Consider the following 14,813-nt stretch of genomic DNA (forward strand, 5'->3'; position numbering starts at 1 on the left):
GACCCTAGACTCACTTTCCAACAATAATGACCTTCAAAATATTTCAGAAAAAGCATTAAAGGATCTGCTGCTCATGTATTCATGTTAAGTACTTGTCCAAATCAGGTAAGCAACTCATAGAATTGAGGTAAAATATGCATCTTCATACTAATGAAAACCAATTAACTGTCACTGACTATCAAACAATTAAATGATATAATGAGAGACTAGGGTCAAGCTCCTCTACCATGAGTACATACAATATTCTGTCTTTTCAGCAACTCAGCTGCTCAGTCCATACTGTCATGGAACTTCACCTGGCTGATTTACTGGATCCAGTGCACTCATCCATGGAGGATCAAGCATACCAAAATGAACTCCAGCCAAGAGCTGGGGAGTGTAGCAGAATCCCATGTCCAAACAAACTTTTCCAGAAGTCACATTTTGCATTTGCAGATAAACTCTCTTATACTCTTTTTCCACCTGGGAATTTTTTGAGGGCCTTTCTCTGTCACAGATGAGGCAAAAATGTCTCATTACAGTCTTCTCATATTTATACTGTTGATTAAAACCTCAACAACAGAAGTCATGCCATGTTGCAAAAGTCACAATTTTCATTTTAAGCAAAAGGTAAAATTCTGGCATTTCATTTCAGCAGATATTTGTCAGTGAAATCCAAGTGCATCTTTGTCCTCATAAAGAGTGGGCTAAAAGAAAAAAAAAAAACCCACAATTCTCAAATTTTCAATGATATTGAAAATATGATACTCAAAAGATTCTCTTTATGTATGATGTCAAAATTCTTCAATTTGTATATCATGTATCAAAAAGTATGAAGACAAAATGTTTTTACATAAAGTACAAGTATTTCAGGTATAACTCAGCAAGAGCCAAACTTGATGACAACTTTTGAGCACAAAAGTTTTTTACTAAATTATGAATACCTGGATATTTTTTTCAGTGTGGAACATTAAATCTGAGTAATTTGTTTCTGTGATTAGCACTTTTGGTGGAAAGATGGACGTAGAAGAAACACAATGGACCTTTCAAAGGGAAGAGATTCTGACATGATAAGGCCTTGATCTTCACAGATGGAATTGGCATTGTAAGCATGCCATTGGAGTAGACAGCTCTCTGGGTATATCTGCACTCACCACTTGAGTCAGAACATGAGGATAGACCTTAGATGTTTCAGGATCAAGGATGTGTTCCTGTACATTCACCCATTTATACCAGCTGTTGCCATCTAAGCTTGGTGATACCAAGGCTGAGAATAAAACTTTGACCATATAATTTGTGTGGACAGAATGCTGGCAGTAGCAAAGAAAAAAAAATATAAAATCCTGGCTTTCTCACTGATATGAAAACAGCTTTTTTTTTAATGAAGAACAGGACCAAGCATTGGAGAAGAAGCCAGAGCTCTGTCTCTTACAGGCATTGTCACAGAAGCCAGAAATGTAAGAGGTGTTGATGAAGGGCTGGTAATGTCAAAGATGGTGGCCGAGCTTTGACTGTGTCAAATGGTTGCTATGGAGCACTGGCTCTACTAGAGAAGGGGCTGGAGCTCTGGCTGTATTAGAAATGAGGATGGCACTCTGACTACACCAGTGTTTGCCTCTTGACTCTTGTGTATATTAAATATAGCCAGGAATGGACACCTGTGTTTTTCAAACCTGGGCATACAGACCTGGCTATGCAAACATTTGCCACAGAGATATTACTTTAGCAGAATGCATCCATATAGCAGGATAAAATTTCCAATATATCTGTCATTTACCATGTATGCCAGATTAAAATAAAGTTTTGGGCTTTTTTTAAAATACTTTTTAGATAGAGATTGATCTCTGATCCTAGTGGAGAATGGCATCCACCTCTGTCTGGGATTAACACTGAGATGTGTTGTCTCATGTCAGAAACATACAAGAACCCTTGCTAGGAGCCACTCTGCTATTACTCTGCATCTCTGATATAAGACATAAACAGGATTAAAGTACATGCTTTCTTTCGTATGTGGTTAAAATCATGTACTGATCACATCAAACATCATGAATCTATACAAATACAAATATTTATCCTATTTACTCATTTAAGTTATATACATGAACAAAGTTATATTAGGTAACACAAAAATCTGATTATAATAAAAAACAAACATCTCCTGCTTGTTTTTGTAAAAGATAATAATCACTATATGAGGAAAAATGGGAATGTAATCGTATATTTTCAGATGTACATTTGAAAACATTTTCCATGCTGGATTACTTGTTCCCAGAGAGTAGCAGGATGTTCTTAAAGTGCATTGATTTTGTAATGGCACTGCACGAAAAATGCATTTATTGAAAAGTCTTAATTATGTTTCAAATTTTTTTCTGAAAGTCTCTCTCTACATATATATGTAATCAAAGTCTGTGTAGTCCAAAAAACCAGAACAGTGTTATTAAAATTATCCAAGGTTCTGAGCTGGTCAAGGTGACAAAGTAGTTCTAGGCGTTTTGCATGTAAAATAAAATCTATGCCCTTCATAAATTTATGAAAGTTTATGCTACAGAAAAGATAGAATAGAGTTCTTTGTAAGTCTATGGCAGTTTGTAAATAAGTGAAGGACGACAAAATAATTTATTTTAAAAATCGAATTATCTTTTTATATGGAAGGTGAGTGGTTCTTTCAATATCAAAACTGTAGTAGGTGACTTTTGTTATTTTTCGTTGTAGTTCTTGTGCTAGAATATAATCAAACAACTATAAATATGGAAGTTATACCCAAGTGGTTTTTCCAAAAGTTGCAGAGTTTTGGTTTTTTTTTTAAGTAGCAAATGTTCATGGTCATAGTTAACAGTTACAGCAAAAGATGCAGTGTCTTCATCAGTTGAGCCTAGTCAGTAATTTTTGCTGAGAATCTGTGTGACAGATAATTATGAGCCCCATCTCTGTAAGATCTTGTTCTCCTCTATCCTCACTACTTGTATCAGTCAGTGCTGGACTGGCCAGACTCCAGAGGCAGACATTACTGGGAAGAAAATAGACTGTCTAGATGAAACTGGAGAAAATACAATTTTCCCTGATGGAGGGAAGAAAGATCAAATTAAAAATTGCATGTTATTGAGCACTATCTGCTCTTCTTTTTAATCATTGTTAAAAAAATAAATTCATGTGTGTAATTAACAGAAACTTGAGAAGCTGTGGTCAGATCTGTGTCAGATGACATTGTATGGCATTACACATACTCAAACAGACAGTATTTTAAATTATAAAGAAAGCTGGATCTCCTGTACACGACGTGCCCTTTTAAAAGGCTTGTTTTGTACTTTATTAATTAATTCTCTGAGGTTGTTTATATTTAGCCATCAGCTCCATCTGGGCCAGCAGCAAGATACCTCATGAAGGCACAGATAATGAGCTGTTACACTTTGATACAAATGCCTTGTGTTTTGTTATCAAAGTCTGTTTCTAAGTCTGTTCAAACTTTCAGATGCAGATAAAATGTGATACAAAAGAGCAAATATGGAAACAAATGAAATTTTTCCTTCCCTTGATAATAAAGCATTGGTGTGAAGTTGGAGGGCAGCAGCAATGGTGTGAAGTTGGAGGGCAACAAGGAATTCTCTAATTCATTGTTACCTGAAAGTCTCTGCAGAATTTCTTCCTCAGCAGTTCTGCATTCCTTCATGAATAGATTTAGCATTGTGCAGCACATGGCTTAAAGACTTTTTAAAGGACTTTGCTAGTTACAGCCTTTTCCATCTGTTCTTAGTCCTGAGATCTGCACTGTGTTCTTCTGTGTGCTCTGAAAAATATTCACAGGGTCTTCTCAAACTTCTGGAAAAAAAAAATCTTTTGTGTGACCCTTAAAAACTTGACTGTAGTTTGCCTTTAACATGGTTTCTCAACTAAGCAGCCTGACTGGGGATAGTTTTCCATGATGCATAGATTATGTTCCTTACCACAATTATCTAAAATAAAATCACATATTATGTTCGCCTGTATATTCTATTAAGAAGACATTCAGTTGTTTACAATGGCAATTCCCATTTATTAAGCAGCTCGTGTTTTGTTTACAAAGCTTATATTTTCCAATGAAAATTTGGAAGGGAATAGAAACAGACATTTTGGAGAGGAAGATATGGTTTTTATACTTGTTGATAGACGTTTATTTTGTAAGCATTTGAAACTTAATAGTGCACACACACATATATGAAAGTATGTCTTGTCTGTTGAGCAGATAGTTCAGCTGGAAAGAGAAGAGACCAGTTGTTGGATAAAATTCTTTTACCAATTAAAATTAATTATTTGCTGCTGTGACCCCTCTCAACACAACTTGGTCAAAGGAAGGTAAAAATAAGTCCTAGCAGGAGATAATCAGCACTGATATTAATTTAATAGAATAAGACAGATTGATTTATTCACTAGATATATGCAGGTTAGGCCTCTGAGCTCACATTGTCATCTAAAAATATCTCTGTCCTTATGCGCTTGTAAAGAATTATGTTTTGAAGGTTACTTTGTATCCAAGGTGATTTCTTTTCCCCCCTCTCTCTCCCTGTGCCATATATATGTATTATGTACAGACATAAAAATATTTATCTATTAAAAACAGTTTTTTCAAATCTCATTTTACTATTGGAAGCCGTAAATATATTGCTCTCACATTGTACATTTCAGTACCGTCTGAATATCACAAAGGAAGACAAAATTCTGATGGAAATTCCTTCATGGGGGAGGTGGGATGGGAGGTGGGGTGGTTGCTGCACTCACTAAGCAAAAAAAAAAAAAAAAAAAAAAAAAAAAAAAAAACCAAAAAACCTTTACTTTAAAAGTGCCTTTCTAAGCCGTTTATTAGAAATTAAACATTGTCTGAAAATGTTACCAATGTGTTACAGTCTATCTTCTGATCAGTCAGCTTTCCCCCCAGCTTTATATGCTGAACATGATGCCATACTGTATGGAATATCACTTTGGCCACTTGGAAGGGCAGCTGTCCTGGCTGCATCCCTGCCACTCCAGCCTTCTCACTGGCAGGGCATGGCAAGCTGAGAAGTCCTTGACTTATTATAAACACTTCTTAACAACAACTAAAACATCAGTTTGCTATCAACACACTTCTCTTACAAAATCCAAAACTCACTGTACCAGTTAATAGGCAGAAAATTAGCTCTACCCAAATAACGTTGGTTATTTTTGTCAATACCTCTGATAATTCCTGGCTTCTACTTTAAAGGAGCTTCAGAGATTGGGTCATGTTGAGGAGGTAATGACACTGTATGGGACAGATACTTGAAATACGGTTGTGGAGCTTTGTCTGAAGCATTAAGTTTCAGTTTAAGTGTGCAGAAGTGTGAGGAATCTACAGTAACAAATTTTAATAGTACCATTTTATTCCTTTATGCCTTTGCATTCCGTTAATTATAAAAGCAAGTTCAATTCATACAGTAATTATTCTGGCATTAAGGTTCAGAAGGAAAAAAGAAAGCTTTAGAAATTGTATTCCAAATAGCCTAGGAGAAATTTAACACCTTTGCCTCAATGAGAAATTAAACATTTTTAGATCCTAGTAGGAATTTGAAAACTGCTCATATTCACTTTAACCTTTTAGAGCCCTTCAACAATTTTTGAGAGAAAATATAATTTCATGTCTGCATCCTCTTTTCAAAGTTTTATTTCACAGAATCATGGAATTGTAAAATGGTTTGGGTTGGAAGGGATCATGAAGATCATCTAGTTCCAAACCATCTGCCATGAAAAGGGATATCTCCCAGTAGAATGGGTTGCTCAAAGCCCCATCCATCCTGGCCATCAACACTTCCAGCGATGAGACATGAACAATTTCTCTGGGCAACATTTTCCATTATCTCACCACTGTCATAGTGAAAAATTTCATAGTGCTTTAAATGAAAATTGAAAAGGGTAGCTTTTTTTTTTAATTTCGCATAGATATTTTGAAGTAGCTTGGACCTTGAAAATTGCTAGAAAAAATAACAGAGGAATTTTTTGTTGGTTCCATTTTGTAAAATCATTACAGCTATGGAGTCTAAGTACACGGAGTGACCTTTATTCAGCCTCTCTTCTATGAAGGCAACTGAAACATTGCCTTCACATTAAATACATGAATGGCTCGTCTGAAGAGTAAGGACTTTGCAGTGTAACTAAGTCAGTCTCATTCTGAAGTGTTTATGCTTTGTTCACAGAAGGAGAAAGTGTTTATGTATTTATTTTTGAAGTCATTATTAATAGAAAGCAAAGTCAATGAAACTTTTAAAAATAAGCTAATTCTGTGAGGCTTTTTATCTTTACAAAGACAAAAGAGTTGTATTTCATTTCTGAATTGTTTCTTTCACTGTGCATTTGCCAGTGTTCATGTGTGCAGAAGTGTGAGGAATCTACAGTAACAAATGTGGCAGTTTATTTAGGTCCTTTTTTTGCATTAAGAGTGGGAAAAAATGCCTAAGGGTAGAAAAGAAAACTGTGAATTAGGTCTTTGTCAAATGGAGTTAGCTATGGAATTCATAAGGAATGCAGGATTTGACAGAAATGTAGAATGATGAAAACTTTCAGTTTATGGTATCAAAGCTTATTGACAGCACTTGCAAGCACTGGTCCAGAATGTGAATTTCTAATTGCTGCTACTGAAAAATGATTTCTACTGACGGCCCTAGTTGAATTTACTATATTTCACTGTGAAAAATATTGATCAGGGAAACATAGTGTTTTCAAACTGACTCTTTCCCCCCATCCATATATTTTCTCCTGGTAGGATGAGTACATCACTTTTCATCCTTCATTAGAGATCCTTTCAAAAGGGCTATTTCTGAACTTCCTTCTTTACAAGCAAACTTTTCAATTCTAGAAGGAAATCCTGGCATAATTATTGCTAATCTTGGAGCATACAAATCTCTTATACTGTGGTTTTAGTGTGGGAGAATAGCTCCTTCACTGCAAAAGGTAAAATAAAATTATAATTTTCGAAGATAAGAGGTTTTTTTTCAAAGAAAAGAGTTCTTGTGAACAAAAACTGTCAGCATGGGTGTTGGGCAACATGTATCAGTCCTGTGCATAGTGATCATGCGAATGATTATCATGGCAGGAATGATTGAATTACATATTTAATTAGTTATTAAGTGTGTGAAGAATGAACAACAGATGAATTTACTGCTATAAAAGTATAGTTTATATTGTTGGTTTTCCCTTAGCTGTTTGTTCTGTTTGAAAATAGGTCCCATCCTGGCATTCAGTGGTATGCCATAATGGCTTTAAAATGTTTATCAGTGTGATTCAAGCATTCACATTTCATAATGCTCTGGCTTTATACTTATCATTAACATGTAGAATACTTTGCAAAGAAACAAGCCTTGTAAGCTAAAAATACACTAACAATATTTTATACAGTTAAGAACTTTAGGGCAGTACAGGTGTAACCTTGCCTCTTTATGCATAAGCATAGCAAACCACACTTCACTGTTATTATCATATCTTGTTGGTTTAGTAAAGCTACTATCTCATAAACCGTACAATTTGGCCCTACAGGCTGCAAAAGCCGGAATTCTATCTTTATGTTTATTAGAGGAAGGAAGCCATTGCTTCCAATATAACTAAAAAATGAACAGTTCTCTAGAAGTTCAACATTTAGTTCAATTTAAAGACTAATTCTTTTTATCATCCCAATGCATATATATCTGTGTGTGTGTATACACATAGGATTTTGCATATGTGTGTGCACCCATATGAGTATGTCTTTCACTTATGAAGAAGCAATGGATTTTCTCCATTATTTCCAAAATCATGACTCTCTCTTGGAAAAACCAAAAAAAAAAAAAAAAAAAAAAAGCAATTTTAGTGTAACAGGTTTCCTGGTTCTGCTACTAAGGACTTTAAGACCCTAATAGAGCAGTCTGGATTAAAAGTTTACCTTTAGGTTCATGATCAATATGAACTAGCTAACAGTCATCTAATTGTATTCTGAACTGTAACTTCAGTATTTACTGGAAAGACTTGTTTTGGTAATGTTAAAATTTCCTTAAACTAAGGTATTTTATGTTTTCACTTTGACATATTCACACTCTATTTAACAGGACATAAAAATTTCCTGTGGATCATAGGAGTCATGCTGATAAAATAATAATACTGCCTTATGGTGGCACTATATTTCTTATATAAGTATATATAAACAAATGTTCTTTATGGAATAGCATCCTACTATAATATAGTACAGCCTCTGGAAGAATTCTCATTAATTTTTGTAGGGATGTGGTAATCTTTATGTTAAATTTTCCCACAAGGGCTGACCAAACCCATGACTTTAATTTCAGAGGCACTAATAGGTTTTGTCTTTAACTATATATAAGCTATCATCTAGGATTTTTATTCTTCTATATAAAGCATTTGAAAATTTAGTACAGGTTCAACAAGAATAAATATTGATTTCAATCTATGAAAACACAATTGAGTGTGAGAAATCATCACCATACTATATTTTTAAGAATGTTACACGGGATGGAAGAATACTAGTTCATCTGCTAAAGTTTTCCTGGAGCTAGTAAATTAGAATTACAATATTTATCTTCTATTTGTTAATTTATTTAGTCAGTTAGTTGCTTGCAGCTACCCTGTTGTTTTTCTCTATGATTTCCTCATAAATTGGTTGAATGATTTTATGCCTTTATGCATCCTTTAGGGACCTTACTCTGTAGTTCTAAACAATGAGACACTTAAACCAATTTCTTTTATGTTAAAATATGTCTCAATAGTAGCTATAACATAATGAAATTTTCTGAAAGGTTGTGAAATGTCAGTCTTGGTGATAGTGTTAAGATCAGGCGTAAGAAGAGTTCACTATGATACTAAACCTAATCCAAACTGGCCTGCATGGAGATTATGATGGATATAGCTTTAAGTTGTTGTAAACCATGACTTGAGTTGCATGTTCCAGGAATAGCTATATCAGGAAGCACAAAAACCAGTGGAGAAAACCTCTTACACAGCAGAGACACTGCCTGAGCTGTCTTTGGTGCCCTGTAACTTCACACAAAACACCATCTCTCCTATACTGCATTCATTGTAACAGATGGAGCCCAAAAGTCATGGGCCAAATGAAATCAGTGGATTTTTTTTTAGATATTTGTGGACATTTTATGGGCATTTTATGGACATTTTACATAGGTGATACATAGACTAAGGGAATGATATCCGTGTTGAAATTGTTTTGTATAGTGTGGTATCAGAGCATGATGCATACAGTATAGTCTCAGGATGGGAATTTGTCCTGGTTTTGACTGGGATAAAGTTAATTTTTTTCACAGTAGCAGGTATAATGCTTTGTTTGAGACTTAGGGTGAGAACAATGCCGCTAAGCACTGCTTATGCAAAGTTAAAGCCTTTTCACTTCTCATAACACCTCAATAGTGCAGAGGCTGCGGATACATGAGGAGTGGCGAGGAAACACAGCTGGGACTGCTGACCCCAGCTGACCAAAATGGTATCCCATACCCTATGGTGTTATGCTTAGCAATAAAAGCTGAATGAAGAAGACAGGAAAATTTTGAGCAATGGCATTTCACTTCCTAAATCACCACTACGTGTAATGGAGCACTTTCTTGAAGATAGCTGAACACCAGCCTGCCCATAGAAAATGGCGATTGAATTCCTTTTTTTGTATTGCTTGCATGTGTGGGTTTTGCTTTACCTACTAAACTGTCTGTCTCACAATCCATGAGTTTTGTCACATCTACTCTCCCGATTCTCGTCCCCATCCCACTGTGATTGGAGTGAGCAAGGGACTGTGTGGTGTTTAGTTGCTGGATAGGGTTAAACCATTACATCTTTGGAACTCAACCACGTACTTTTGGTTTTAGTCTGTTTTGTCATATTCTTGTACCTCATCTTTCATTTGCAACTGTTTATGAAGATGGTCAGGTATTTGGTTTAGGAGCCCTGGTTCCAGGTCTGATCTTGCCCCTTGTTGTCAGTAGTCTGTGAATTAAAAAGTTTCTTATGTGAATCTGAGGCCAAATGTGGATCTCTATCTGCATTTTGCTAAAATCCTCAGGAGGGTATTGATTTCTGTGCAGAAAAACACTCTCAGACTAATGAAGAGTGACAGTGCAGACTTTTTTTAAACAAGGAACTACAAAACATCAAGATAATGAATCACACCTACTGTACAGCTTGCTATACGCTTCTTTTTAAACTTTATAGAATGCCTAAATAGTCTTTGAAATATAATGAATTAGGAGTGCATTTCAGACTTGTAAAAGCAGGAATATGATGCATGACTAATTTTACTCCTAAGAGAAAAACATCGCAATCATGTTCCTTCATTTTTAAAAGTAAATTCCTTATTTATTTTGCATTAATCAAACCATATGCCGATATCTTTGTCTCTGGCTACACTTATACTTTTAAAACTGTCCCTAATTGGAGATGTAGAGCACAAGACATTCTAACTTAAATACCTCAAGAGTGACAGTGACCAATCCATTGCATGGAGCCAACTATTGGAGAGCTAACAGGGCAGTTGCAAGCAACAAACAGTAGCGATTGAATTTCTGTGATGACAAAGTTGAAAATCAAATAAAGAAAAATTGTTTCAGTGCTTGATAATAGATAGCAGCAGCCAGCAGCCCTGTCCTCTGCCCCTAGGAGAGGTCCAAGCTTGAAATAGGATTCCAAGTATTAATAATTAATAATGACTTCTGATCTAAAACTGATTGTTTATTGACAGGTTTGGAGAATGATTAAGTAGTTCTGCTGGTATGAAAAGTCACTCAGATTAATGAGAATCTTTAAAAAAATGCTCTTGATAAAGCTGGAAATATTATAAAGTCTGTATTATTCCCTTGTTTCAACTGTAATTTTTAACCCATCTGTGAAGCATTATTTACGGGGAAATCAGATCAGGAAAAATGGTAACTGAAAATAGAAAAAGGTACTTGCTTCTTTTCTTCCTGACTTCCTTCATATATTCCAAAATTTTTGGGGAGATGATCAGCTAGAAAACTGTAGAATTTTACATTGTGTTGAAATGTTTTTCAATGTTTTCAATAATTTTTTATGCAATTCCATTAAAACAATTACATTATTGGGCAGACTTTTTTCAGATAAGTTATGAACAATTATAGAAACTCATGAAATAATTCTTTAGTGCTAAATTTACAAGTTTCTTATGAAAAACACCAAAAGTACACCTGTTATTGTAAGCTGTCCTCTTGTAATAAATTTATTTTTATACAAGCCAGGGATTTTTTTTGTACCTTGTAAGATTTAATAATTGAACATATTTACTACCTTTAATTATTTACTACAGACATTTTAAACAGGGACCACTTTTAATTCTAATACATGTGGAAAATAATCATCCTTTCTTGTTAAGAATCTCTGTTGGAGTTATTTATAAATACATATGCACATATACATATATTAAAAGGGAGACTGCATTTAGTTTGCTCACAATACATACAATATACAAAGAAAAAATACATTATTTATTTGGAGGTTATTGAAACCCCTGAACATATTATTCCAGTATCTTATTTAAAAGAGAAATTATATAGACGTCTATTATTGAAATTCTGAGAACTGGTTCATTCTCACTTCCACAAGTATGGAACAACAAGCTGGTATGAAGGAACACAAATATTTATTTTGCCTGCTTATATTTTTAAAATATTTATTATTCATTTTATTATCCAACGTTACTGGTGCAAAGAACAGAATTAATAACATTTTTATTTACAGTATATATGCCTCTGTACTTATCACAAATACCGGCAGTGTTGTTTATTTGGGTTAGATAGTCACATTCAGTACAGTTATTACTGTTTGGTTTTTTTTTTCTAAATTAGTATGTCAGTCTATCTAAAGTCTTAATAACATGCTTTTTAATAGTTAATTCTTTATGTGAATACTGATGGGAAATGTTCCTATTTTATTAATGCAACCAGTGACACTCAATTACTGGTGACTAAGCAGTAGCAGTTCATCATTTTTATTTTTTAAAGGATTCTATCTGTGAAGCAGTAACTCATCTAGCTGCCACCTATCAGTCTGAAAGTAACAAATTTAATCAGATAAACAACAAAACCACTCACAGCAACTTCTCCTGTGATTCAATTTCACTTGATAAGCCAGCTGGACCAGTTTCCCTTGAGTTCAATGTATAGCTGGTTGATAGAGGAAGAAGGAGATCCTGGGAGTCTCCAGCTAGAAATTATATTCCCATACATTCAAAAGGTACTGCTGCTTCCTAAGTAATTGATGTTTCTACTCAAAGGAGAAATGGCTCATTGCAATTCTTCAGACTTGCTTCATATTTCTAAAATAGTCTCAAATTTCACAACTTTAAGTTCTGTACAACAAGACAACAAGTAAAATTTTTCACTCGTATAAGTGATGTGTGAAGGAAGCTTTAGCAAAATCAGGACTTCATGCGCTTGAAAAAATCTGGATAAAAATTTACTGGTAATTGTTGACTCCTGCTGAAGACAACAAGAAGAAATCTCCTTTAAGACAGACTGACAATTATTTCTGTCACAGCAATAATTCTATTAATGATAAAAGGTAGCATCATAGAAGAAAGTTTCTCTATCATCTTCTGTACAGCACCAGCTGAGAATTTTTGTCTTTGTACTTGCCTGAAACTTTTGCTGCAGCAGGACAAACTGAGAGTCTCTTTCTACCATTTCTTTGCAGCTGCGCATAATGTGTAAAAAACATGCTGTGAAGAAGGATGTAAGACATTGATAGATGTATCCTATGGAGCAATCTATTTCTGGGTGCAAAGGCACTTGAATCTGCAGATGTTTTCTCAGAGGATTGTTTCATCCTGCATGACTAGTACTATTCAGAGAACCTGCTGGTGTGATCTCAGTGATCCATTCTTTTGCCCTGGGCTTACTTTGACAACTGATCACCTTCTAATAATTTTCCATGATGAGGACAGAAGTAAGATCAGTAAACATAACTTACAGAATCCAGGAACAGGGAGGTTGAGAACATGGTGTGTGAAGGGGGAAAGTGCCTGCAGTGAGTATAAAGACAAAGTTTATATGTTCTCCACTCTGGTGAGGTTAATTGACAGTCTGTATGTCAGAACTTCAGGAGTCTGTTGTTCTAAACAAAGTGCCTGCATTCAGGCCTGGATTTGTATGCACGAGTGAACAGGCATATAAAAAGGACAACCAACACCCTTTTTACTATGGAGCTAGCTATTGGACTTCTGGACTTTCTGGGCTTCAATAGGAAAGCATCAAACTTAGAGGGGTGTTTACATGCCTAACAGTAAAAGAGTGAATTTTACAAGAAGAACCTGGACAGATCTCTCTAATTATATTTCTAATTTAATTGGAGAACCACAGAACAGCTGAAGTTGGAAGGCATCTGTGGAGATCATCTAGTCCAGTGCCTAAGCTCAGAGCAAGGGCAAGTGGAGCAGGTTGCCCAGGACCATACCCATTCAAGGTTTAAATATCCCCAAGGGCATAGGCAACTACTTTGGCAATCTGCTCCAGCATTTGACCATTTTCACAGTAAAAAAAAAAATAAAAAAATTATTATGTTCACATGGATTTCTGTGAGCCTTTCCTTCCCCAGCCTGAACCGTCCCAGCTCTCTCAGCCTTTTCTCACATGATAGGTGCTTCAGTCCCTTAATCAATATTATGATCCTATGCTGGACTTCCTCAAGTACCTCCATATATCTCTTGTACCCATAAACACAGAACTGACTTCTATAATAAGCAATTGGTCTTGGGCAAAGTGTAGGCAGAACGGACGGCAGAATGTGTCTAGAAGGACCTTGACAGAAGCATATGTGTACTTATATATCCAATCTAATAAAGCAGGGGAAATGAAACAGAAAGCACTGAGGCTCAGAAGCAGGAGGCCAGAGGAGGATCAGGTTATAAAAGACAGACATATAATCTAATGGGTAAAATCTTCAAGATAAAAGGGGGAAAAAACCTCAAGAAGATGTCAAATCATTGAGTGGGTTAAAATCCACTAAGTGGATTAGTACTGTAGACCCTGACATCTTGCAGGTACTCTGGAAATAAATATATATGAACTCTGAGCGTCGTAGAATACAGGTGTTATCAAGATACACAGTGGACATGCAAATAACTCACAACCTCTCTGTTTGATTCATTTATTCCTTCCATGTTTTGATTTTGATGTTAAAATTCCTTGAGACTCATATTGCGAATATAATAGTCCAAGTTTATTAGTGAATTATTTGGTTTAGAGCATCTTCACACCATGCAGAGATACCATTGTGCCTTTGGTTACTGAGACTCACTTATCAAAGAAAGAACCAGATGTTCTGTGCAGATAAATTATGTCTTCCAGCAGTGAAAACTTATAGGTTTTCCAGGTAATATAGTATTCTAAGTGGAATATATCTTAGCTAACTGCAGGTATTTGGAAGTTGGATGTCTGCACTAGTAAGCCAAGTTTATAGTTATGGTAGAAGAAATAATACTGCCAAGCACTTCCAACTGATATGTCTTGGGTGCCTGTTTTGGGGAGAGATGAATTGTTCTCATGTTATGCCTGACTTTCTATTGACTATGACAAAAGGTGACAAGCCTGTAAAGGTTAGATGTCTAACTTTTAAACATCTCAGAATAGATGTGTTATTTTATTTAAGTGCAGAGGACAAGAATGAGGAGCCCTCTTCCTTCTCCAGTATAGAATCTCTATGCTGAAACAGAGCTTTATTAGACTAGAAAATGTGAGATATGTCCAAAATTTTATATTCACAATTAGACAATATACTGTGGAAAAAATACTTTTCTTTAGTCCATTCCCTCAAGAAAACTTGAAAAAACCTGAAAACACAGGGGGAAAAAA

Source organism: Camarhynchus parvulus, chromosome 1 (genome assembly GCF_901933205.1).
Source record: "Camarhynchus parvulus chromosome 1, STF_HiC, whole genome shotgun sequence".
Classification (NCBI taxonomy): domain Eukaryota; kingdom Metazoa; phylum Chordata; class Aves; order Passeriformes; family Thraupidae; genus Camarhynchus; species Camarhynchus parvulus.